The 27358-nt window shown below is 39.1% G+C and overlaps 1 long non-coding RNA gene across 2 annotated transcripts; it reads right to left on the reverse strand.

Moving 5' to 3' along the window:
* Positions 1-109: 109 nt before the first annotated feature.
* Positions 110-27358, reverse strand: LOC109563961 (uncharacterized). 2 transcript variants are annotated; one of them, XR_002181446.2, is made up of 6 exons: positions 27183-27358; positions 21156-21293; positions 13814-13956; positions 12452-12555; positions 4545-7031; positions 110-1058 (listed from the first exon to the last, which is right to left on the reverse strand). It is a non-coding gene; the product is annotated as an uncharacterized lncRNA (long non-coding RNA). The 2 variants fall into 2 exon arrangements; XR_002181445.2 differs by lacking the exons at positions 110-1058; positions 4545-7031 and adding an exon at positions 10726-11048 and having other exon boundaries at positions 27183-27353.

A 27358-nucleotide genomic window follows, 5' to 3' on the forward strand; every position in this document is an offset into this window, starting at 1 on the left:
TAAAACTATGTTATAAGATATTTAGAACGTTCAAGCAGATTTATTGCCCCATTACTTATTGTAGAGTTAAATTGGAAACAATATAAATGTCTATCATGAGGGCATTTCTGCTAGAGGTTATGGAATACGGACACAATGGAATACTATGAGCCAGGAGAAGTAATGCTACAAAGCTATATTTATGAGCATGAAAATGTGTTCATGACATTTAAGTTAAAAAAATGCAAGCTACAAGCCATCCATGAAAAATCATTAATACATGTGTAAGGAGACGTCTAATAGTTACTCAACAACACATTATTAGTGTTGCAGTGTTTTTTAAAAAAAACTTTATTGTATTTAAATATTTAGTTTGTTTTATGATGTTTTATTTTTACTATTAGGAAAGCAGCAAACTTCTTTATTTTCCTTTTGGGAAACGGTTGGGAGGACATACATGGGCTGGTGCCGAATGAAGCAGTATGGAAAAGTTATTCTGAGACTCCTCAGGCTTCCCACAGGCTTTACAGCCTCACTGGAACATCTTTGCTCCTGCGGGGCAACCACTGTCTTCTCCCTTTTAATGCTAATGTGTTGCCATGATTTTGGTTTGCTTGTGACTTTGGCTAGTCATGACCATTCTGTCATGGTGCCATTTCTGCATTTATGGTAACTGGCCTTCCTACTCTCTGGGTATTTACTCCTTAAGATCATGGGGAAAAGGAATCTGATTGACCCAAGGTATCTATTCTTTCCTTCCACTTAGACTCTGTCAAAATGTCATTGACAGGCTTGTGACTTGGTTTTCCTTGAGTTAGGTGCTCACTTTGTACAATTACAGGGGCTGATTGGACTATTACATGACACCTAGGCCAGTTCCTCAAAAAGTTTGGGAGCAAAGTAATTTCCTTTACAAGAGTGTTCTGGTGGAGAGGTAGAGATTAGCCATTTGGCAGTTAAAATTGTAGTATAGTGACTATCCTATTTACTTCCTATGACTGTTCATTTAATAATTTGGAGAGTTGGTGGGGAAGAAGATATCAGAATTTCCTTTTATGTAACTGGATAATCTTGGAAATCTGGAAAAAAGAGATAACAGAATCATATTTAGTAGGAAAACTGGTTTTGTTAAGTTTAGGAAAGTTTGGCATTGAAATAATCAGATACCATTAGCAAATTTGAACTCTAGGTTCAAATACACAGATTACTGAGCACTCTACTGTACATTTTTGAGAACCACTCAGAAATTTTTCATAGTTTGTGATAAATTTTTGCTTCAAGAGATGTAAAACTCTTTACAAAATAAAAAATAGAAAAATAATGATTAAGATGACAATTTAAGTAGTTTGGTCTAAATCTCTATAATAGCAATTTATGGCAACATTAATTAGTCCATGTTGTACCAATTTAAAATTTTAATTTCTTTTAAGTTCTAAATGTCAATGGTTTATTCTGGCCAATTACTATGATTTACTCTCTGTAAATGTCTTATTACAAGTCACAAACTTTACTGACTCATAAGCTAAGATAAGAAATTTAAGTAATGACTTTGTCCAAAGTTATATATTTACTTATTTGCTTGGACAAGGCATGATCAAATCTTGTGCAATTATTCTGGGGGGTAATTTGCTTGGTCAATGTTAATAATACTGTGAAAATTCCCTAAGAAAATAGAAAAAATATTGATATTAGTTATAAGGCCAGTATTTCAGCCCACATCTGAGGATTAGATTCCATGACATTACTTCTTTCAGATTATATTTATGAAAAGTTTTAATGCAAGTAAGCATAATCCTTTTATTATACCATTCCATTATTTCAAAACCATGATTAAAATTCCCAGTGTGTCTTAGCATATGCTAGCACTTGGGATAGAGTTTTAAAAGGCTACAACTCTTAATATAAAGGAATTTAAAGTTTAGTAGAGGAGACAGACAAATAAAAAGATTATAGCATTATAGCATGTACTTTCCTAGAAAAGTACGCAGGATGTTATGGGAAGCCGAGACATTATTCCCTTTCTCATTCTTGTTAGGAGTCATCTATATATTAATATTCTCATGAACATTCAAGTGTTGCAATATCCTGGTTTTGAGTCTCTTTTCAAGGGAGAGCTGTAACACATTTTTGGAGTTAATACATAGTCTACACATATGCACACAAGCCCTTAGGCATAATTTCTACTGATATGAAACATGACTTTAAATTCTTGCCAAACAATACTTCTGTAGTGTTTTTTTACTCGATGAGAACTGTTGTATTGAGTTCTGACAGCAATAAAGGTGTTTCATCAATCCATCTCATGAAGTAGTGGTACCCATCTAATGCAACCAACCAAACACTTTATAAAGTTTAATATTCTCATTTCATTTCCAAACACTCACTAAATACATGGTAGATATATATATATATATATATATATATATATATATATTTAACATACACATTGTTGATTTTCTATGTAGGATAAAAAGTATGTGCCTTATTTAAGTAATTGGTATTCAACCTCCTATACTTATCTCATTTAAAATTCCTTTTTTTTCCTGCTCTCTACTATCAACTTTCAAGTCATTTTGTAGTGCCCTAGGTCATCTTATTTTGTGGATAAAAATCACTTAATACAAAAGGAAAAAAAAAAAGGGAAAAAGTGAATTGGTACATGAGCTAAACATTTCCTTGATGGACAGTGCAAAAGACCTAAGGAATTTCCTTGATGATCCGTTTCATTTCCTAGCTATACAACTGAGAAAAAGATAGCCTTCCAAAGAATCCTTTGAGAAAGTCCTCATCTAACCTAATTGTGGGATTTCAATTTCAATTAAACTAGGACTTTTCTCCTCACAGTCTGAAATTGAGAGCGAGACTGGAATCTTTCTATTTCAGTGAAGGCTGTGAGCCAGCCAAATGGCCATGAAGGATAGGAAAATGGATAGAATAAAAATGCTGAATCTTCAAAAATTGTGTTACTACATGTTGAGATAAATATCATGTAGCAGAGGAAAGAGATAGGGTGTTTTTCAGATATTTAAAACTCAATTTACAGCCACTTGCTAATAGAAATAGACTGTAGAAAATGAACAGATTTTTTTCAGAGATCAAGATGCTAAAAGATATGTGAATTGTTAGATAATTGAAAGCTGAATGGTCATATTATATCCATATTTTGACTTGTGCAGTACTTAAAATGCTCCTGATTTGAATTTTTTTTTTTTCTCCTTCTCTCCCTTCTTTTGCCCCTCCCTCCCTTCCTTCCTTTCTCTTTTTTCTTCATTTTACTTTTTCAATCTGTTGAGATAATAAGAGAGTGGATGTATGTTTTCACCTGTGCCTCATGTCTGCCTCTATTTCATTTTTAAGCCTGGGGCAATACCCATCTACCCATCTGGAGGTTCCTGCCTGAAATAAAAAGTCTCATTGCTGAAGCTTCCTCTTAGAGTGTTAGAGGCGTTCCTATAATCTTTAGGTTTAATTCATTCTAACATATGCTGATTGGAGACCAACTAAAGTGAAATAAAACTGTTTTTGACCTTCATGTTTCTTTGCAACAATTTCAATTGAACTAAGAGAAAATGCAATAATAAATGGAATCAGCAAATAAGTTTTCTTACAAGGAGTTTACAAAGGTTTACTCAAACTCCTGAGAGGATCTGTGGCCTGTTGTTAGCCCCACAGTTAACTTTTCCAGGAGTCTGCTCCTGATTTTGACCCTTGCGAGCTACATTTCCCAGACTCTGTCGGCCAGCTTGTGGTTGGATTTGACCAGTTTGAGGCTCTAGTGGGAGACTAGAGGGTGGGAGAAGAGAGAAGCTAACTCTCTGACTTTGGTGGCATCCCAGCAATGACTGCTTCTCCTCCATGGCTCCAGCTCCTATCAGACTTACTTGCCACTGCTTGAGCTTCTTCTGAGTAATCGTGTCCCCTGGCTTTTATAATAGCATCTTCAATCTTTGTCTAAGCAGCCTAGAGATGGCAACGCATTCCTTTTTTGTTCTCAGGCTCTGGGTTTCCTTACTATCACGTATGTAACCAATTTTCTGCTTTAAAATCACCTGAACTATTTCTTTCTTCCTGGTTAGACCTTTTCTGATCTGTCTTATTTTTGTAAGTCATTGTTGAAAAAACATTCGAAGAGTTACAAATTTCAGGGGGAAAAAGGCTAGGTTATGCCAATAATACTGGCTGAATATTGCAAAAGGCACGAAATAAATCAATAGCTATTATTTCTATAAGAGACCAAAAAGCTAGTTGAATAGATTTATTTTTCTTCCATAATTGAGTAATTTTTTGGATTTCTGTTGGTGTAATTTTATCCCATAGTTGCTGTCTCCCATATGGTTACTTAGAGAAAAGCTACTCAAAGCATAACATTTGGAACTGAATGCCCAATTGGTTGTCTACAGCTTCCTGGGGACATTTTGGTCTCACTCATAGCATTGGATATGTTGCATAAAAAATGGGTATTGACTGTTAGAAGAATTTGAGATGATCATATTTACTGTGAGTTTAGTTAAGTAAAGGAAAGAGAGAAGAGGAGAGAAGAAGGGAAGAGGGGGAAGAAAACCTACCTGAAATGCATGGTGTTGCTACAAACTGCTACTTTGGGCAAGTCATTTAACTCCTTTGAGCCTCAATTTAACAGAAAGGGATCTTCAAGCATTCAGATACTCCTCCATGAATAGTAGAACAATAAACTCATCTAGTTTAAACAATAAGGGTCATTTATTATTGCAGATAGGAGAAGGCAATGGCACCCCACTCCAGTACTCTTGCCTGGAAAATCCCATGGGCGGAGGAGCCTGGTAGGCTGCAGTCCATGGGGTCGCTAAGGGTCAGGCACAACTGAGTGACTTCACTTTCACTTTTCACTTTTCACTTTCATGCATTGGAGAAGGAAATGGCAGCCCACTCCAGTGTTCTTGCCTGGAGAATCCCAGGGACGGGGGAGCCTGGTGGACTGCCGTCGATGGGGTCGCACAGAGTAGGACACGACTGAAGCGACTAAGCAGCAGCAGCAGCAGCATTATTGCAAATGACAAAGGTTCTTAGGTGGAGCTTCTCCAAGTCATGCAGGAAGAAAGCTCATGTCATCTCCTGCTCCCTGCCTCCCAGTCAGGCTCCTTCCCCCCCTCTCTCTGTCATTCAGGACTTCCCTGTGGTCACAGAGTTCACAACAGCATCTGCACGTGAGACAAAACGAAGCAGAAGACAGCTTCTCTTCTTTGGTCTCTTTTTAAAGAATGCAAGACACTTTCCCAGAAGAATCCCAGGTGACTTCTAAGGTTGGAATGAATCACTCTGAAATTTGGACATATTTTAGAAATAATTGTAATTGTTATATTTTCTTATGAGTCTTAGGGAACAAGAATAATATAAAAGTTACGGATCAAAATCAAGTTTTAGATGATGTAGTGAGAAAAACAGTTCATAATTCTTATTTTAAACATGTTTGAGGGTTGATGCATAGAGAATGGTTTGGAACTTTTTCCCCTTAAGGAAAAAGTAATAATTACTAAAGTTTAATGAGCATTCATTATGTACCAGGAGGTTGTGTAAGTACTTTAATCTCACAGTTCATTACAATCACTCAATGAAGTAGGTGTTATTACTATCACCCCACTTTACAGATAAGATATTTAAGGTACAAAGTGGTTAAATCATTTTCCCACTGTTCCTCTCCTGGAAAATTTTGCAGAAAGCTAGGATTTGAACTCAAAGGTTTTAACAGCAGAATCCCTGCCTCCCAAATCTACAGCAATGACAACACGCATTGTATTCGAAATTACCTGAACAAGAATCTTGGAACATTATGGGTTTTGCCACAGTTCTTTGCAGTTGCTTTGAAACATCATGATGATTGTCGGTTTTGTCTAAAAGGCTTTTGTTTTTAGCCTTTTAAAAAGTGAAGGTGTGTATATATATTTTCCTTCTCTACTATGTAACTTTGCATCCTCTCAAGTTGTTCATCAGCTCAGTGGTTCTCAAACTTTAATGTGTGCAAGAGTCACCTGGGGGTTTTATTAAATGCAGAAGCTGATTCTGGAAGAGGGGTGGGGTAGGGGGCTACCAGTGTGATGCTGTTGCTACTGGACGGAGGACCACAGACAGAGTAGAAAAGTATTAAGTGGTCATTCATAATGTGCTGGTGGACCGTATGTGCTGGAGCCAGTATCTACCAGCTTGTAAGAGCCAATTGTTAAATTTTCAGAAATATTGGAAGCTGGTTGTTAAGCACAGTCGTTATCAACAAATTATATAAATGTCCAGTTAACATAACTGTCATCGTTCAGTTCAGTCACTCAGTCATGTCCAACTTTTGTGACCCCTTGTCCTTCACCATCTCCCAGAGCTTGCTCAAACTCAAGTCCCTTGAGTTGGTGATGCCATCTCGTCCTTTGTTGTCCCCTTCTCCTCCTGCCTTCAATCTTTCCCAGTATCAGGGTCTTTTCTAATCAGTTGACTCTTCACACCAGGTGGCCAAAGTACTGGAGTTTCAGCTTCAGCATCAGTCCTTCCAATGAATATTCAGGATTCATTTCATTTAGGATTTATTGGTTTGATCTTCTTGTAGTCCAAGTGACTCTCAAGAGTCTTCTCCAACACCACAGTTCAAAAGCATCCGTTCTTTGGTGCTCAGCTTTCTTTATGGTCCAACTCTCACATTCATAAATGACTACTGGAAAAACCATAGCTTTAACTATATGGACATTTATCATAAAGTAATGTCTCTGCTTTTTAATATGCTGTCTAGGTTGGTCATAGATTTTCTTCCAAGGAGTAAGCATCTTTTAATTTCATGGCTGAAGTCACCATCTGCAGTGATTTTGGAGCCCAAGAAAATAAAGTCTGTTACCATTTCCATTGTTTCTCCATCTTTTTGCCATGAAGTAATGGGACCGCATGCCATGATCTTATTTTTTTGAATGTTGAGTTTTAAGCCAGCTTTGTCACTCTCCTCTTTCATCTTCATCAAGAGGCTCTTCACTTTCTGCCATAAGGCTGGTATCATCTGCATATCTGAGGTTATTGACATTTCTCCCAGCAATCAAACATAGCTGTAAACAAAGGCAATAAATATGCATAACTCACGTTTTGATAATCATTTTTCACCATTTCTCAATTACTGATGCTCTTGACATTTTTATGTTGACTGTGGAATTATTCTATAATGATGTGACACCCCTCACCTCTTCCCTTCTCTGCATTCAGTAATGTCACACGGAAAGCTTGAAATTGATCATGGTGGGGATACCGACACGGTGGAAACTGGGACATATTACATATCAGGGCTGTTTCCCCCAGAGAACCTGTTGTTAAAACATTTACCAGCATACCACTCTGGTAAATATTGCATTTACAGTTAGGATTACTGATTTTTTTTTAAAAAATCAAGTTGTCATTTCAAACCTGAAACTAGTTCACACGGAGATAAAATTTACAGCTTGCTGGAGCTTGCAGGTTGGGTGAGAGTGTGAGGGAGGAGGGTCTTTTGGTTTCACATTGTGAGTTAGCGGGACGATAGTTCCTGAGAGTATGTGTCTGTGTTCTTACTTTGGGAAGGGGTAGACTTGTACTTCATTCTGTACTTGCCCTTCAAGTTAGTTATTCATGAGTGGGAAGAGGGCACAAGAAGAGTGATGTTGGATGTGTTCTGTCTATGATCACCCAGAAGTTGCTACATGTCTGAAGTGTCAGCTTTCTCGATTGTTTGTAATAAGCACCCCGTCTTCACAGTCATTTGCTCTGTGTGGACCGGGCACAGTTTTATATTTTGCCTTTGGCAGCTGAGAGCTATTATGGGGGCCCACAACATCTGTTTCAACAACAGTGGGTCCCTGGTCAGAAAAACCAATTAAAAGAGAAGTCCAAAACAAAATGTCGTAACTTGTATGTTGTACGTCTACAGTAAACATGGTTACTGGAAAAAGAAAGAGAATCCTTTCATACGGCTGGGGTTATTTACAAAACTATGATGGGTGATGAAAGGGCTGAGCTGTGTTTTGAGTTGGAGGCTGCAGGAGAGAAAGCTAAGTGGCCAGCCTTCCTGATGTGAGATGCTTCGTAAAGGCTGCGCTAATCGGCAGGATCGTTCTCCAGCATGATCAACTGAATAACAACATATAATGGGCCTCCAAACATTTGCTCAGTCTTTCTGGTTCGTTCTGCCATCAAATTTTCACTCATCAAGAGTACAAAGTGCTGGTGATTTCCTGGAAGGCTAACTAGCCTTTCCTAACCTGGCAGCATCAAGAGCGGTGATGTTTACATTGAGCTGATGAGTACTAGACAAAACATAGCGAGACATGGAACGGGGAACCTGTAAAAATTCCATCACTTTTTCTTTGTTTACTGCTTAAGAGGTGGTGGGAAAAAACTCAAAATCTCTCCTTTTTCCTCCTTTCATATCTGTAGGAACATGCTTCTTATTCTTTTATTACGAACAGAGACTCAGTAATGTTGAGAATGCTGTGTGTGTGTGTGTGTGTGTGCACGCGTGCACACACACAAGCTTTTCAGAGAAGTACAACTTTCTTCTTAAGATTTTGAGCTTTTAGAAGCAAACCAACAACTAATGCCAACGGGAGACTTTTTAAAAAACAATCAGTAAATGTCCCAGCTATAAACATTTTCTTTCCTACCGGAGCTGAGGCAGGATTGGGTCATGCTGACAATTATGCCTAGTTGTATTTTAAGCCTCCTTAGCCCCACAGGACAGCTGCATGAGTGTGGGGACCCCTGGGGAGTACAGCCCACCTGGTTCTGTTCTTTTCCTCCCACTCAGATGAAATTTTTAGTTTTTTTTTTTTAGTTGCTAAGAAGGCAACTACCCGTTTCCATGGCTGATTGCCTTTAGCCCAGATAGTTTTGAAACTGGTGATGCTTTACCCTAGTGGGTGTTTCTCACACTCATTTTGTGTTTAATGGTGTGAATCAGCATGACTTCGAGGCAGTGGCGCATACAGGGGTGAAGACTACATCTACAGCTAAACTGCATGGGCTGAAATCCCTTGAAACACTGATTTTTTTGTTGTTGTTTTTAAACAATTGCTCATATAGAACTTCCTGTATGTCAGACAAGATTGGAGAACTTTACAAATGTAAACTCATTTAGCTTTCACAACCTGGGGAGAGTATTTTCATTGTGCTCCACTTTTCAGATGGGATCACTGAGGTAGGGAAAGCTAGTGGGGCAAACTGATTCACAGCATGGGCTCTGGAGTGGCCTTGCCTGAGTTTGGATTTCAGATTTGCTGCTTTTGGGCTGTGTGTGACCTTAGGCAATGAAACAGTACATCTTATCCATCCCATCACCATTATGACATTCTTAGAGATATTTTTTAATACCAAGAGAATGGGAATGACACAGTATCAGACTAAACAACAGTCTCGTAAATAGGATAGATTTGGTGTTTTAAACGAACTACTATGTTCTCCTTGTTTTGTAATGTACCAGTCAGGATTTCAGCGCGGTCTTGCACCAGTATGGACTGGTGTGTGGGAACCTATCTCACTACTCTGTCTTTGGCATATCACTGTTACTATAATTAATACTATAGCACGTAGAGAGTTGATCATTGCATTGTTATCATTATTGGACCAGTCTGCTAAAAAAAAAAAAAAAGAAGAAGGCAATATCCTTCAGACAAAGAAACACAAAAACGCACTGACACTTGTTTGGAAAGTAATAGTACATATTCCATAACCTCCCTAATATAGATGGAAAATTCTAAATTTAGTCAGCCCAGAAAGTACACATTCACACTGTAAATTATACCTCCCTTAATTTCTGGATACCACAGAGCATGCCTTTGAGCGAACACAGCGTATCTGGGATTCGAGGTGGTTCTGCTCTGTAGGTGTGTGCCAATCTGTAATGATCCATGGCTGCACTGTAATAGCCCAGCTGTCAGCCAACCAGAAAGCCGCAGAGACTCCCCTGGACATCTGAAAACGCTGCTGTGAGGGGAGGCCCTTCCTGGCCATTTGCCTGTCTTCCTGGGAAACAGGGCCAGTTTATTGCTGTCTTATTCTAAGGCCACAGAACTGTGGTCATCTATTCTTCTAATGGATCTTCCATAACATTTCTCACCAAGAATTACCAAATACTCTCAACCTTCATCAAAGAGTGTCTTTTCCCTCAGTCATCTTTCACCAACTAAAAACATGTCAAGATAGGAGGGAGATTGTAGAGCTTTTGTTTTTCTTTTAGGAATTGACTGGGATGCAGGACTTATCTCTTGGGCAAACATACTTAGCAACGGAGCTGACTTGATAGATGTTGCATGTTAAGTAAGTGGCATTTTTATTGTCTGATTTAGAAATTGTGAAAAACAGCAGATCATTTGTTGTTGTCATTCCTCTAATGTTTTTTAGGTTTTTAAAAATTAATTCTTTTGGGGAATTTCTTAGATTGTGCATTTATTCATAGAGCCCTTTAAACGTATGCATTGAAAGGAAATGAGTGGGTGGCTCTTAAGCTCCCACTGTGGACATAGATGGACATTAAGACAAATTCCGTTCATAGCTTAATATTAATGGAAAAATCAGTGCTTTTAAAAAGCATTTTATTTCCAAGATGTTTGCCTGCCAAAACTGAGTATGATTTAGTGTAGGTAATTCAGTTATGTGTAGAGGGAGTTAGGGGAAATGGTTTATCAGACTCACACTCCGGTAGTCTGAAACTTTTGGTTTGTGTGCTGTGAAAATGCGTTGGCAAGCATTGCGGTCAGAAACCATTCTGAGCTCCTCCGTGGACGGGTACACATTTTCCGTTTCTATGTTGAGTGTAGATAGTAGAGAATGCAGCAGTCATTTTAGATTCTCTTTAGTGTTTTACTTTTTACTTTTCCTGCAATTTATGAACACTTTTGTTTCATTTCTTTGTGAAGCTCAATATAATACATTTAAATAGGAGGGCATTCTGGATCTTTCTTCAGGATCGTAGGTCACACAGGTTCCAGTGCTGGTCTATGATTACGGCTTTAGTTTTCTAAAGTTCTGTTTTACTTCTATTATTCTCAGTAGAGAAAATTCTAATCAAGGAGCAAATTGGAAAACCTGGATGGAATAATCTGAACAAAACACAAGATAGTAAATCAATGCATGTTCATAATTCCCTTCATAATTTTTGACACCAGGCGTGTTTTGAGTTTAGGATTATACGGCTTCATGGGAGAACTTAGAAACCAAACATTTCTGTAGCAGAACATTCATAAAATGTGAAATCAATAAAGATTGTGCTGTGCTTGGTCGCTCAGTCGTATCTGACTCTTTGCGACCCCATGGACTGTAGCCTGCCAGGCTCCTCTGCCCATGGGATTCTCCAGGCAAGAATACTGGAGTGGGTTGCCATTTCCTTCTCCAGGGGATAATCCTGACCAATAATCACATTCCTTTCTGTGAACCTAGAGAACCAAACGTATAACAGACATGTGCATGCTAAGTTGCTTCAGTCGTATGTGACTCTTTTCGACCTTATGGATTACAGCCCTCCAGACTCCTCTGTCCATGGGGCTTCTCCAGGTAAGAATACAGGAGCAGGTTGCCATAACCAACCCAGGGATTGAACCCAAGTCTCCCTCATTGCAAGTGGATTCTTTACCAGCTGAACTACCAGGGAAACCCCGATACTAATGACGTTGATACTTCTGCAACAAAACATGAATCCTTACAAAGTAGGATAAAGACCAAAACATCATGTTAGTTATGATCTAGTTTGCTGCCAATACTTATGAAAATTTTTCACTTTTCAGACTTTAAAAAAATTTTTGAATTTCAGACTTATAAATAAGGGATTATAGGCCTATATTAGAAAATTGATTGGGGTATAGATAGTGGAGATCAACATTAGTCTTCTTTACAGATTTTTATTTCTTACCAGGACATGATACGGGAAATCAGGCATGATACATACTCACTTGATTCTATAAAATTATCTTAAATTTTCAAATGAAATAAACATGGATAATATCCACTGATGCCTCTCCAAGTATAACTGACTATTTTAATTTCTGCTCCCATTATGCTACACAAATTCTTCCATTCAATAGGTATCTATTGAACTCATACTGGGTGCCAAGTACCTGAATTAGGTAAATGGGGATATAAAAATAAATATGTCACTTTCTTTATCACTGTCCTTATTAAACACATCACTGAAGTAAGGAAAAGAGGGATTATGCAAATGTTTGCTAAATTAGCAGGGAGATTTAAACTTAACTTCCTGAGAAGAGGCATTTAGACTGAAATCTGAAGGATGACGTGGTGCCAGCCAGGGTAAGGGAGAGGCAGTGTTCCAGAACATGAACATATGCAATAGACACTGATGGGAGAAACAATATAGGGATTGCCCCAAATCTAGGCAAGCTTGGAGTGCAGCATGCAGAGAGAGATGGAGAGTAGCTAGAGAGGTGGCTTAGGGGCCAGACAGGAGAGGGTCATAAGCCATATAAACGAGTTGGAATTCATTGGTTACCATGTTGATCTTCTCTACAAATGAGACGGTCTTTGAGTCATGGACCATATTCTGTTCTTTGTATCCCGGAGCTGATCACAATGACTAGCATGTTGTAAAACAATCTTTGTTGAAGGAAAGAAGGAAGGAAGGAGAGAACAGAGAAAGGGAACAAAGGAGAAAGGAACAGGAATGAATTTAAGAGTGGAATACCAAACATAAACATTAAAGAAAACTTGAGTGTGAGACAGAGTGTCAACCGTTTTTAAAAGGAAGAGTGGTCGTTTCTAGACTAAGGATTCAGAATCTGGATTTTTAAATCAAACTTTAGTACATTCTGCATCTTTAGGCAATTATCTTTGCTCTCAGGACCTGTTTCCTCTTCTGCAAAATGAGATATTTCACATACGATCTCTAGCTCAGAAATTCAATAATTCTATAAAAAGAGCTTTCAAATGAGGGTGGGGGCAGCTTTCTGTTGTTCAGAGCACAATTGGGTGCAAATTGCAGTGTGATTCTTATGGATGCCACGTCATAAGGCAGGGATCACGGAAAGAGTCTGCTTTCAGAAAGGTATATGCCCACGTACAATCCAAATGTTTTGATTCATCTCTGATTGAATATTTATCCTGCTTCTAACAATATAGTTCGAAGAGCTATTTTTTTTCAAATTTATATTCAGTAACGCCCTCAACATTTCTTAAATTACTAGTGTCAGTTAAGACAAGAACAAAACAAGAAAGTTAAAAATACATTGTGTCTCTATGCCATTGCCACAAAAAATGAACGGCCAACTTGCCAACAAAGACTTTCTTTTCAGGGAAGATAATTTGCATGTGGGGCTTCATTCAAGTACTTTGAAAATGTGTCCAAGGAAACGTAGCAATTGAAATGATTATCAGAAACTGGTTGTATTTCATTCTAAATCACTATTTCCAAGACACTTTTGGTAAGCTAGAGGAGGATCAATGGAGAGTATTTGGAACCTACTCTTGTCCTTGATCATCCAGGAAACTTTTGATTATTCCCTAGTTTGGTCTGCGGTGACTTGATCTATTTCCTGTTTTGTTTGTCCAGTGTTTGTAGGTACAATTCACATTATTAGGCTTAGAACTGAGAAGACATATGGGCATCTATGTGTAAGGTAATGTTGGTATTTAGTAGATATTACAGCAAATGGTTTGGAAAACAAGGCTGGAAGTCAATGGAGCCAGTGGGCTAGAACATAGTTTGTTTGAGTTGGGTTTTCCACAAAGAAAATGCAAGAGAAGAGGCCATATCAGTGACATTACAGGTGCATGCAAATCTCAATATCTTAGAGTTTATGATATTGTTGAAATAGTGAGCTACTGAGGCAAGAATAGAGAGGTTGAAATCAGTCACCTGTGAGGTCTTGACTCCAGTTTCATGATCTCAAGGAGTTTACTCCATCTCTCTGGCTCTCATTGTACTCGTCTATATGAGGAATGAATCAGACCACAAGAAGCTCAAGATGTTTCCATTTTAAGATTTTCAAGTCTTATTTCCTACAAATGCAGAAAGACGAATTTATTTACATACGAAAATTTTACCATAGTCTATTTTGCTTCTGAGATAAAAATCTTAGAGAGTCAAGCTTATTCAGATAAAAATATTTACACATTTTATTTAAGAAAAGACTATCAATTTCAGTCAAAAAAGATATAATAGCTTCTAGATGGTTAATTATCTTTTTACTTTGAGATAAGTTTCATGTACTTTTCCCAGTGAGTATGCTTTTAATCCCAAAGCCCAAATACGATAAATCAATCAATAATTACAAGCATATTTAACTGTTTTCCTTCACACATACACACACACACACACATTGTGTGTGTGTGTGTATACATAGTATGTATATATGTAATTATATTTATATATTTATATTTGGTTCACTATTTGAAATATTTTTTACTGTTAAGAGTTTTACAAATACTTTATGGTTTAAGGAATAATGTTTTTCAGACACAAGTATAAAAAACAATGCTATTAATTTATGAGAAATGGAAAAGAGAGATTGGCACAATCTGGAGTTTCTAGGAAATTTAGGAATTCAGCATTCCCTAGAGCAAATTTCTACCTGTCCACATTCACACTTCACCAGAGACACATCATCCAAGTCAACTAGACTCAATTCAAGAGTAGAAGCATCAACATATCATGACAATATTAGTAGCAGTGAATTATTATCTGATTTTGTTTGTTTGCTTGTTTCTACCCTGTACTTCTGGTGTAATCTTTTGCTTTGCATTGGGCTACTCCAGAGTAGATGCATAGATTCCTATTCTATAAAATGAGAGGAAAATGGGATTCTGCCCACAAAAGAAAGTGGCTCTAAGAAGCATTTCTGAAGTTTTCTTCATTCTCAGGGGAAGGCAGTACATAAACGTAACTTGTAATTAAAAATGCTGAGTTTCCATTGATGACAAAAAAAATGTATGTGCCTTTTAGTAAAAAATGCAAGTGCAAGAAAAGAGAAAAAGTATTAATACAAGAGTAAGAAGAACTGATCTGTAGGAGAGAAAAGAACAGGAGTCCTTTATTCGCTTTTCAGTATTGATCTGCTTGTTTTTGAAGAACTGAAAATCAAACACTGAATTATTACCCTAGGGAATTTTTACATACTGACAAAAAGTCCACCTCCCTGTGGGATAGGCCTGTTCAGTGGCCTTACTACGGGATGTGAGTCTCTGGCTTGGAGGCTGCTGAACCTGGCAAGTAGTAACTATCAGCAGTTACCATCTGACAGTTATTCTGTGGCTTAAGAAAAAATGGCTTGTGGTCACAGTCCAATCCCTGCTGGACAGGTATCCACATCATAAGAAACCACCACTAAATCTGGCACCGAGATGGACTATTATTGGCAGCAAAGACAGAAGGGCCTGAATCAGCATTTAGACTTGAGAGCTCTGACCATCTAACCTGGTCACTCCGGGTCAGGGCTGAGGGAGGCAGGTCTGCGGGGTAAAATGGGAACAGAGAACAGCTCATTGCCTGGGAGCCTTTGACAGTCTACAGACAAAACGATTGTGCTGATTTCTAGACTTTCTTAGCTGGCACATTTTATGTGCTTAATTTCATAAAGACAAGGAAATCCCCTCTCCTTTTATAAGGAGTGTGATTTTTATCAGCCAGTTGAAAAATACAAGCAGATCCTACAGACACTATTACCATAGATTAGTGTATCTAAGCACTCACGATTGTTTTCAACATAGTCACTGTGCGGAGGGAGCTCATCTTTTTACAGAAGAGCAAAGTGATGATGAAGAAAAGCAAAGAAATCCATGCCCAATGTTTGCTCAGCCATGAAAGCGTGTCTTTCAGTGAGCTGGCAAATTCACGAGCAGTTCCTGCTGCCCATCTCAAGGGCAATAGAAGAGTCATGGTGGGTCTATTCAGAGAGCAGAATTCTCAAGGCCTTATTTTTCTTAAACTTGATGGCCTTATAGGCCCTGGTATCTATTGCAGAGAAGTATAAATGGCTTATTCTTCCAGTAGGAGCTCCCTTTGCCTCCTCCACTTCTCCATATCTGTTTATTTTTAATCAACACACAGTTAAATACATCCCTGAATGGAGAAAGTGGACAGATGGATCAAAGGTGTTTCAAGGGCATTGCCACCAACATGTCAACAGTAGAATTTACCTGGCCCAAGGGGCCCAACAGTCATTAAACAGGGGAGCAGTCTGGGGTGCCAATGAACTCCCTGGCATTATAGTTAGCATTGACCCCAGTAGGGTGGGTGCACCTCCTGCTGGTCAGTAAATGAGGTAAATTTAATGGTAGCCTTTGAGGTGAACCAATGTTTTATTCCTTGGCCAAGGCTGAAAAACGTGGCTGGCTTGTAGGGAGCAGAGGGTGATATTTAGGAGTGTGGAGAGGCAGGCAAAATGCTCGTAAAGAGCTTGGAAAATGCTTATAAATGGGGCTGAGAAGAGAGGAGGCATTGGAAACAAAAGCAGGTTTTCCAAACCAAATCTCTGAGATGCAATTATATTTCTTTTTTTTTTTTTTATTCTGGAGACAAGCTCTGGTTGAATTGTGTGGTGCAACTGCTAACAGCCTTTTGCCAGAAGGAGTCAAGAAAACATGGCAAAGAAATGTTTTTCTCCTTTAGGGAATATTGACTTTTCTCTTTCCTGTGACTGTGTTTTTTTTTTTTTTTAACCCTACCTGGAAACAGTCATAGTTGTAATCATAACCAACTAAATGCATGGAAATGTATTAGCCTTGAAAGAACTTTCCATTAGCACATAGTGGAGTCGATGGAGTTAACACAGAATAATTAAAGTTTCATAAGGTTTCCCCTTTTCCTTCACACTGTATTTGCTTAATTGATTTGGATAGTCCTAACTTTTGGCATTTGACTTAGAGATGTTGTATCTGCTTTCACACTAAATCAAAGACAATTTTTTACTAAGTTTCAGTATTGTTTTGAAGCAAAGGGAACAGAATGCAATTGTAAACCAAAGAGGTAGGACTGACACGATGAAGGCAAATAGAATCTAATTACCAGCTTAAATGTAAATTATCATGATTGAGGGAAGAAGTTTATTTCCAATGGCTTGTGATGCTTAAAATATATTTACCTGTCTTTCCAAAACAAAAATATGATTTTCTTTACTTTTTCATCTTACTTAACTTTTGATTCTCGGAGTTTTTCATGTAAATGATTTTTAAACTGAAGGACATTATGGGGAAAGCCTCAGTAAACTTACAGTGCTTTCTCATTACCAAAATATATATTTGGGAAACATTGGAGCATCATTATCTAATGATGGTAATTTAAATTTTTGGTAATTTAAATTAGTCATGTGCAAAAGAACACTTGGCCTCTACTAACTACATAAATATTTCTTATTTTATCAGTCTATTTTCTCACAATAATGAAAGTAGAAGTCTTTACCACTTCTAAATCCTTCAACTTGAAGTGGGTTAGGAGTTGATACTGTTTATGTCAATAAAGCATCTGAAGAATACCACTTCTTTAAAAAAAAATTAGCCTGCTTCCTTAAGCCTCAAAAAAGCAGTGTGTTAAAGCTCTAATGCAGCAACGGTGAAGGTTTGGATTGTTTTTCCCCTTGGTGAACAGCAGACTGGGTTCTACCAGGGATGGTTCCCACGGTTAGCATTTTTATCTTCAAGGCCACGTGTGAAAGTGGGAAGTAAAAGCTCCAGACACCACCAGGGGGCGCCAAAGGACAGCAACTGTTTGCATAATAGGTTAAAGAGCATTGCAGAAAGAGTAGCCGAGAATGACCCCTAGATGGAAACTTGGATCCACCTTGGGCCATGGTGGAGAAGCTTCTTATTTGTGCAAAGTGTCTTCAGTCACTAGAGATAGAGGCGGCCATTGCAATGATCTGAAAAACTTCCGTATTTTATAAAGGACTCGACTGAGATCTAGAGAAATTAAGGAACGTGTTCCAAGTCCCCACTGGTGGGCTGTGGCAGAATTGGGACCTGTACTGGGATGAGAACTGAGGTGTCCAGATTGTTCCTTCAGAACTTCTTCAACTCTCCCATGCTATGTCCTCACAATGAAGATGCTGCAAGGGAAGTTTAAACATTGCACTTGACCTGGTTCCACTGATCTTTGCAACACTTCGGAGGATGGAAAACCATCTTTTTTCCTGAACCTCCAGATTTAAATGAAAAGATATTAAGTTTTCCTTCCCTACCCTTTCTGTGTTCTATTTAGGGAAGTCATATTCCTACTGGAGTGTGTTCTAATTCTTTCCTCACTTTTTATCTCTACTTTTTCGTGAGGACCAGCTGCAGGATCTTTCTTACTTCTCTAGTCAGGACCCTGTTGGCTTCTTGTCAAAACTAACAAAATTTCTCATGCCAAAAAATACATTAGGAACTAATATTTGAAAATATATGAAAATGTCTCTGTTATAATGCATGCTAAAAACCCATTTTCAACTGATACACATCTCTCCAGATAAAAATCTATGTTCTTGCTTTATGATAGAGCCTCTGCTTTCTCCATAAACAACCAATTTCAGGCCCATATTCTGGATCGAGGTGAAAAGCCCACCGCATAGCATAATTGAATTAGAATCATAACGGAAAGCTTTTAGAGCATCTATTGATTTTAACATGCCTGGTCCATAGGCGACTTCAGCAAGTCCACTTCTTCCTAATTTGACAGCTGCTTTGCTCTGGCCAGAGCTCGGACTAATGAGGTTACAGCTGTCAGGGTTAATCAACACAGCCAAATATGAAGTAGGAATGGGTAGCTGGTTTCAGTTAATTTGTGCAAATGTACAGATTGGGTGGGCAATATTTACACTGGTGACTCAAAACAAACTTTCAGGAATGGAGCCAAGTATGATCTCACGTTTTCAGCTCTACCCAGGGGAGATAAGGCACAAATGACAGAAACAGGAGATGGCATACTAAAAAGTTCAGAGCTCCAAACTACCCATGAAAAGCCCATTTATCTCCAGCATATTTTCCTCTTAATTGAGGATCTAATTTAATTTCCAGTCCTTGAGTCTGGTCATTCCTGAACAAGTTCTCAAACCGTCCTGATGATTCAGCTTGGGATTTGTGCGTCTTTTCCCCTTGCCATGGGGCTTTATGTAAGAGCTCCCCCTCCCCCAACCTGTATTCTTGTGAGAGCATCCAGAGTGAGTCCCTGATGGCTGCACATCCATTTTGTTATGAAAACATCATTCTATTAATATAAATACAGGCTGCATTTGCCAGGGCTAACTAGAACAGGTGCAAAGTCTTCAGATGCTTGCTGGTACCGAGAAATGAAAAGGGTGGACAAACAATTTTCGGTGGTGGCAATGTTGGTGTCAATGTAACATTCATCTATGTTGCATTCCTTGATGTTCATGGAAGGTAGCCCAGGAAACTCAATATGACCCGCTTGTAGCGTGGTGAGGGAGGAAGGAGGAAGAGAAAGATAGTGATGACACGGTCTCTAGGATTCTGTTTATGCAAATACTCTCCTCTTGATCTGGGGCTTGCATGGGTTATGTATAGACTGCCTCTGTCAAACCTCCTGCTGCGAGATACGGGATGCTGCCAACATAAATATTCTGCTGATGCTGAATTTAGAAAACAGCTTAAAGGCTCCTGATGTTTCTGTTCTTCCTCTTTTTTTTTTTTTTTAATCTTATCCATGTGACTGCCACTGTGTTGCTTGTGGTTTCAAATTCACTTTGTAGTTTTCCAGGCCAGAGAAAGTCATTGCTGAAAGGCACATCTGGGCTCCTGTTCCTATCATTAGACTTATCTCAAGATTTCACTTGGTTTCATGGAGTGAAAGCTTTAAATGCATATGCCATTCATGGAATAGTCTTAATAACTAAGCAATAAATTAACTATGTTGTGAATCTTAAGTGTGGGATTTTACACTTTGGGGGAACCCATCCTCAGAAGTGAGTTCCTAAGGATATATGAGTGTGTCACACACATATACATACATACATAGATAAATGTATAAACACATATGCATAGAGTAGTTTGGGGTTAATTGTTGACATTTCCATCACGGGATTCTCTCCCACAGTGGTAGGCAGAATTCTAAGTTGACTCTTAGAATTCCTGATCTTTGGAGTACACACCCTCACCTTGAGTATGGGTAAGACCTGTGAAGTTCTTATGGGTAAGAACTCACTCATTGGAAAAGACCCTGATGCTGGCAAAGATTGAAGGCAGGAGGAGAAGGGGACAAGAGAGGATGAGATGGTTGGATGGCATCACTGGCTTGATGGACAAGAGTTTGAGCAAGCTCTGGGAGTTGCTGATGGACAGGGAATCCCTGCGTACTGCAGTCCATGGGATCACAAAGGGTTGGACACAACTGACTGATTGAACTGAAGGCCTGTGAATTTGATGGAGTGTCAACTCTGGGATTATCTTTTGTTATGTGGCAGAGGGGAAAACATTTAAAAGATGTAGTTCAGGTTCTTAATCGGTTGACTTTAAATTAACTAAAAGAGATTATTTTAGTGATCTGACCTAATTAAGTGAGCCCTTTAAAAGAGGGATTGGAGCCCCCCCTGAGGTCAGAGATTCTCCTGCTGGCTTTCAAGGAATCAGCCACCACTCAACCCCTGAGAGCTAGGTGGCAAGAACTTCTGGGACCTGCTGGAGCTCAGACTGACCCCCAGCTCCTATCTAGAAAGAAGACAAGGACCTCAGCCCTACAGCAGCAAGGAACTGAATTCAGTCACAACCTTGTGAGCTTAGAAGATCCTGAGCCCTAAATGGGATCACAGCCCTGACAGACACTTTGATTTGGGCCTGGTGAGGCCGTGAGCAGAGAAATCAGTTAAGCTGTAAAATGATAAATGAGTGTTACTTGAAGCAGCTAAGTTTATGGTAATTTGTCGCACAGTGATAGAAAATAGGGCTTCCCAGGTGGCATTAGTGCTAAAGAACCTGCCTGCCAATGCAGGAGATCTAAGAGATGTGGGTTTGATCCCTGGGTTGGGAAGATTCCCCTGGAGGAGGGCATGGCAACCCACTCCCATATTATTGCCTTGAGAATCCCATGGACCGGAGCTTGGCAGGCTACTGTCTATAGGATCGCAGAGTCGGACACAAATGAAGCAACTTAGCACGCATGATAGAAAACAAATACACCCAAATTCAGTACAAATTGCATGCAGACTTTGAACATCAACAGGACTGGCATTCTCAAGAAAGGGAAAAGTGTCCCCGCACTGCAGGCCACAAATTACCTGCTACAAAGAACATCCAATTATGAATGGTGGCAGTGGTTGTTACATACTTCTCGTCAAACGTCTCATTTTCTTCTCTGCCTTAGGGTTAGGAGTTACTCTTTCATTTCTCAGAAGGGAGAGGAGCTTGTTTGAATTCTGATTGAAGGTTTCAAAACACAACATCATAATCAAGATGCATCATAGTTTTGTTATGGGATTAAATAATTATTCATGAGGACTCCTAGCTTTTTCTCTGTGCTGCCTTCCAAGAACAGTGTGGCTTATCTCTAGACTGATCTTTCAGCTTTATGACAAAGAGTCAGAAGAAAAGGGAAAGGAGAGCATGGCAAGAGACACACACGGCAGGGAATTTTGTTTGAGGGAATTTGTCAAGTCAGGGACCAGACCATGAAACCGAGAATCCCATGCCCTGGTCCAAGAGGCACTGTCTAGAGTGTAGTGGGATTAGTAAACAACTTTTAATTAACTTCATTAAACAAGGATATAGATGGCAGACAAAAAGGGAGATTTTAAACAGATATTCTTTGTTTGGCAACCCATCGTGGTATTAAAAACTGAAATAAATGACTGAAAAATTTTTGAAGTGACTTTTGTGAACTATTCTTTGAACTGTGATACCACTCAAAGTCTGGACCGTGGAGATCAGAGGTTTGTAAACATAAATTGGGCACAACATCCTGAGCGCTTATGACATTCCTGGCATTGGGCCCTTATGATCACGACAAGATGTATAAGCTGCAGGTCCTTAAGGTATGGCACATGGAACTCTGCTCAATGTCATGCGGCAGCCTGGATGGGAGGGAAGTTTGGGGGAGAATGGATACGTGTGTATGTATGGCTGAATCCTTTCACTGTTCACCTGAAACCATCACAAAATTGTTAATCGGTGGGTAGTGGTTTAGTCGCTAAATCATGTCTAACTTTTGTAACCCCATGGACCTAGCCCACTAGGCTCCTCTGTGCATGGGATTTCTCAGGCAAGAAGACTGGAGTGAGTTGCCATTTCCTCCTCCAGAGGATCTTCCTGATCCAAGAATCGAATCTGCGTCTCCCATGTCTCATGCATTGGCAGGCAGATTCTTTATGGACTGAGCCAACAGGGAAGCTGGTTAATTGGTGCTCCAATACAAAATAAGAAGTTTAAAAGTGAAAAAAAAAAAAAACAAAACCAGTAAAAAAAGATGCAGGTCCTGCTTTAATGCTTCTGATGTCGTGGGAGGTCATATCAAGAGAGTCCCCCTTCACTGGTTTTTGCTAAGAGCAGCAGAAGGATGGATTCAGACACTCCCACAGGCTCCAGCACAGTCTCCCCCAGCCACACTCTGGGGTCAACGTGCATAGGCCTGCAGCTCACGCAGGTCCAACGTGTACACCTGAGCAGAAGTGATACAGAAGAACTACCCAACATTTTCTTTACTACAATGAATCGTTGATGTTCTCAGTCCTGATTCCATCCCATGATTTCCAAGCCCAGTGTAATTACTATTAATCTAAATTGTATACAGGGATGCAAAACTTTGAGGAGAAAGGAGAGAGCATGGTTTATATATGTAGTTATTTTTAAATAAGTCACCAGCATGCAAAGCTTGGCTAGAGACATATGAAAATGGAAAGTTGCTCATTCTTTTGAGAATAAATGTTAACAAAACCACAGCTTGTGGGCCAAACCCAACCTGGATACTACTTTTGTAAATAAAGTTTTATTGGAACCAAGCCATGTTCATTTGGTGACACAGTGCTATGGCTGTCTCTTTTTTACATTCAAGTACAGTTGATTTACAATGTTGTGGTAGTTTCAGGTGTACAGCACAGTGATGCAGTTATTCAAATATATTTATACCTACTTTTTCAGATTCTTTTCCCTTATAGATTATTACAAAATATTGAGCATAGTTCCCTGAGCTATACAGTATGTCCTTGTTGGTTATCTATTTTATATATAGTTCTATGTATATGTTAATCCCAAACTCCTAATTTATCCTTCCCCACTTTCTCCTTTGGTAACCAAAAGTTTGTTTTCTATGTCTGTGGCTCTATTTCTGTTTTGTTAATAAGTTCATTTGCATCTATTTCTTTCTTTTTTAAGACTCCACAAATAAGCAATTTTATATGACATTGGTCTTTTTCTGTCTGGCTTACTTCACTTAGTATGATAATCTCAAGTCGATCCACGGTGCTGCAAATGGGATTTTTTCATTCTTTTTTTTATGACTGAGTGATATTCATGCTATAATGGCAGAGGTGAGTAGTTGAAACACAGATCATCTAGCAAAGCCCAAAGTATTTCTACGAGTTCCTTTACAGGAAAGTTTGCTGACCTTTATTTTAGAAAGACATCTCTTATTTTTCCTGCCATGAAAAACAATAGGAAAAAATCTTTGTGGTAAAAGAGTATAGTCATTTAGGAAGATTTAGGGAAAGAAGACGTTTATGTGGATCAATTTGGAAAATGTCTAACTCTGAAAAAATAATCAACAGTAACCATGCTTTCTTATAACTAAGCTAAGTATTCTGCAAGCATTGCTCTATTGGATCCCATAATAGCTCTATCAGGTCATATTATTCCCATTTTACAGATTAAAAAAAGCTGAAGCTGGGGTGGGACAAGGAACGGTAAAGGATTGTTGCATCTGGGATTCAAACTCATGTATTCATGTCTGTTTGAATCCAGAGCCTGTGAGCTGAACATCATGCTACCATAAAGTGTCAAGGCAATAAATACTGGTATCTCCAATACAGGCAGCCAAGAGAGAAGAAAATCTTCCTATTTTTAATCCAAATGCATATCTTGGGATTAAAAATGAGTAATATAAAAATAGTGTAGAGTAAAAAGACTCATTTCACGCACTAAACGTGCCCTTAACAATATAGCAGCTTTTCAGTATGTCTTGTCTGAAGCTTCCTATTTTTATTCCCTGTCTTTGAGGAGTAAAAGCCATTCATTGATGCAATAAACATTTACTGAGTATTTACTGTGGCAAGGTGCCTGACAGCCATTGAAGACAGTCCTTTTCTCCAAATGAATTGATGTTTACTCACATTAACTTCTGTTTCCACCTTCAGGACAAGAAGATGGGACTTGCCAAATGGACATATTTGTTAGGCAAAAACTTCCAGCTACAAAAAGGAAGATATCTTTTGGAGGCCAATTTTGTAAGGTTCATGTGTCAAGGAGTCTCCTCTTTCACGTGTGTTAGCCTCCTCCACCCAACCTAGGAGGTCAAGGTGAAGTTCTCAGTGAATGGTCCTAGAATTGAATAGGATTGGTTTGCCTGGGAATAAAACAAGGCTTTTGTTACTAAGGTTTGGAAAAAGTCTTTGAAGGCCATTGAAAACCAGGGATCAGGGAATACAAATTATAATTTATTTTTATTGTTTTGCATTCCAAGATTGCAACTGGTCCCTGAAAACATATTTAGAGTAGTCATTTTCATGGGAGTGAGGTAGGTGGTTTTGCCTCCCAGGGGATATTTGAAAATGTCTGCAGACCTTGTCACGTGCCCAGGGAGAGGGCTACTGGCATCTAGTGAGTAGAGACCAGAAATGCTATATCCTACAACACACAGGATGGCCCCCAGCAGAGAATTATCTAGCTGATAATAGGGCAGAGGTTAAGAAATTGCAGCTTAGAGGTTTTTTGCTTTGGAGGGCCCTAGAACACTTCTCCAGTTTAATAGTCACATAGAGTGAAAGTAAAAGTCGATCCGTTGTGTCCAACTCTCTGCAACCCCATGGACTACACAATCCATGAAATTCTCCAGGCCAGAATACTGGAGTGGGTAGCCGTTCCCTTCTCCAGTGGATTTTCCTGATCCAGGAATTGAACTGGGGTCTGCTGTATTGCAGGTGGATTCTTTACCAATTGAGCTATGAGAGAAGCCCACATAGACAGAAGGAGAGATCAATTCTAGTTTGCTTAAGAAGATGCTTATATAACAGCAGACTCTAGCCCATTAATGGTTTTACTACCACTGACTTATTTGTTGAGATAGAATGAGTTTTCAGATCCATCTACTGTATATTTTTAATAGCTTGGAACTTATCGTTAGACTCATCTTCCTCTCTTAGGGTTGGTTTAACAAAGTACTACAAATGGATGGCTGAAACAACAGAGATGTGTGGTCCACAGTTCTGGAGGCTGAAAGTTCAGGATCACAGCATTAGCAGATCACAGCAGCCCTTTCTAAGCCTGTTCTGTGCTTGTCTCTGAGCTTCGGTGGAGTGCTGGTCATCTTTGACTTCTGCGGCACCCTGATCTCTGCCTCTACTTCACGTGGCATTCTCCCTGTGTGTGTGTCTGTGGCCAGTTTCCTCTTTTTATAAGGACACTGGTCATGCTGGATTAAAGCTCATCCTAATGACCTTATTTTAACTTGATGACCTCTGTAAAACACTCTATTACCAAATAAGGTCACGTTCTGAGGCACGGGGAGTTAGGACGCCAATCTTTCTTTTTTTGGTGGGGTAACAATTCAACCTGTATAGCACCATAGGCCAGCCGTATTTTTTTTTTTTTTCCTGTGTTGTTCAGGGTCAAACTGTAATATATTTTATTTATCCATTCACAGATGGACACTTGGATTGTTTTTACCTTTGGCAATTGAGAATAATGCTTGATGTGGTCAGCCGTATTTTAGAAATAGCCAGTTCGGTTGTTACGCATGTCCAAACTTACTGAGTGTCCACTTGCCTTTTGAGACTCAAGAAAGGCAGATGTTTCGAGGAGATCCAGTGGGAGAGACTAAAAGATGATTCCATGGTCAAATGGTACAATTAAGATGAAAAGGAATCATCATTCAGTCCACTCATGGCACCTTTCTTTACCACAATAAGTGATTTAAAAGCTCCATGTAAGATGTATGGCGAAACCAATACAATATTGTAAAGTAATTAACCTCCAATTAAAATAAATTAATTAAAAATAAATAAATAAAAGCTCCATGTAAAAAGCAACGTCTAGTATACAAGCGATAAAGAAGAGGTTTGATTGTAGAAAAGCTGTATTTCTCCTGAAACTGAATCTGAGCAATTTCATCTGTGCTTAAAGAGAGCCGGAGCCAGGCAGACTTGCTGCCCTCATCACCCACTTTCCTAAATGGTGTCCCCGCAGCTTGCGGTCCCCTTCGGTGGTCAGCAAGAGGCTTCAAGAAAAGAGCACAATGTGCTCACTGCCACCCTGAAGCGACTAGCCCAAATTACCTGTGACCTTTCCCAGGAGTGGGAGCAGTAAAACCTTCTGGAAAGAGGGAGCGATAAAGAAATTTCGACTTCATTCTTTCATGGGTTTGCTCATAGGAATGTTTATGGGTGAGACACTAAGAATAAACCCAGTTATTGAAGAGGGAGCTGGGAAGTTGACAAGCATGGCTAAACTCAGCAGAGAAATTTGATGAGGAAATTAGATGCTGTGTAGATGGTGTGTAGTGATTAGTCTTCTGAAAGCCAGGATTATTATATAAGTAAGTGGGGGAAGGGCAGTTTATTGTGTCCGGCAGATCCCGTTTATACAGGTATTCTTCCAGCTAATTAGACCCATCATGCTGCCTTTGTACATAAATTTCTCACAGACCCTTTTCCATGGTGTACTTTAGTGAGGTGAAACACCAAACGTGGCATATTCCCTTTCAAAAGTAGATCTCAGAAAAACTAAGATTAGTGAAAATGTACAGCTAAAATCTATTCCTATAATAAGTAAGCCAAAGCATTTAAACTTTGTATATGCATTATTAATTAAGCCAATGCATTTTAAACTTTATGTATTTGTTGATACTTGGATTTGAGTGTTCCTATGGCAATGAAGAATCCTGGTCCTATAAACATATAATACAGAGGAAAAGAGATACATTAAAAACCCTCCTCAAAAGAGCATTTAAAAGTCTTATTCTGTGACTTCTATCCCAACCAGCACAGACAGAAAGCTAACCCTCGAAATCCTCAATCCTCATATAATTGTTCATTCTGAAAGGCTTTTCTAATTTCGCTTTTATTCAGGCCATCTAATGAGATAATACGTAACAAGCTTACCTCTCACAGTACCTGGCACATAATAAATGCTCAATAAATTGGATTATCCTCTCCTCATTTTAATTCCGGTCGTCACCCCGGCTCCCAGTCCTGTGATCACACTCAGAGAGCAAAGATACCATTTGTTGGCGAGAAATGGTGTAAAAACTCGCCTCTGGGCTGTGCACACGGGGTGG

The sequence above is a fragment of the Bos indicus genome, chromosome 9 (assembly GCF_029378745.1).
Source record: "Bos indicus isolate NIAB-ARS_2022 breed Sahiwal x Tharparkar chromosome 9, NIAB-ARS_B.indTharparkar_mat_pri_1.0, whole genome shotgun sequence".
Taxonomy (NCBI): Eukaryota; Metazoa; Chordata; class Mammalia; order Artiodactyla; family Bovidae; genus Bos; species Bos indicus.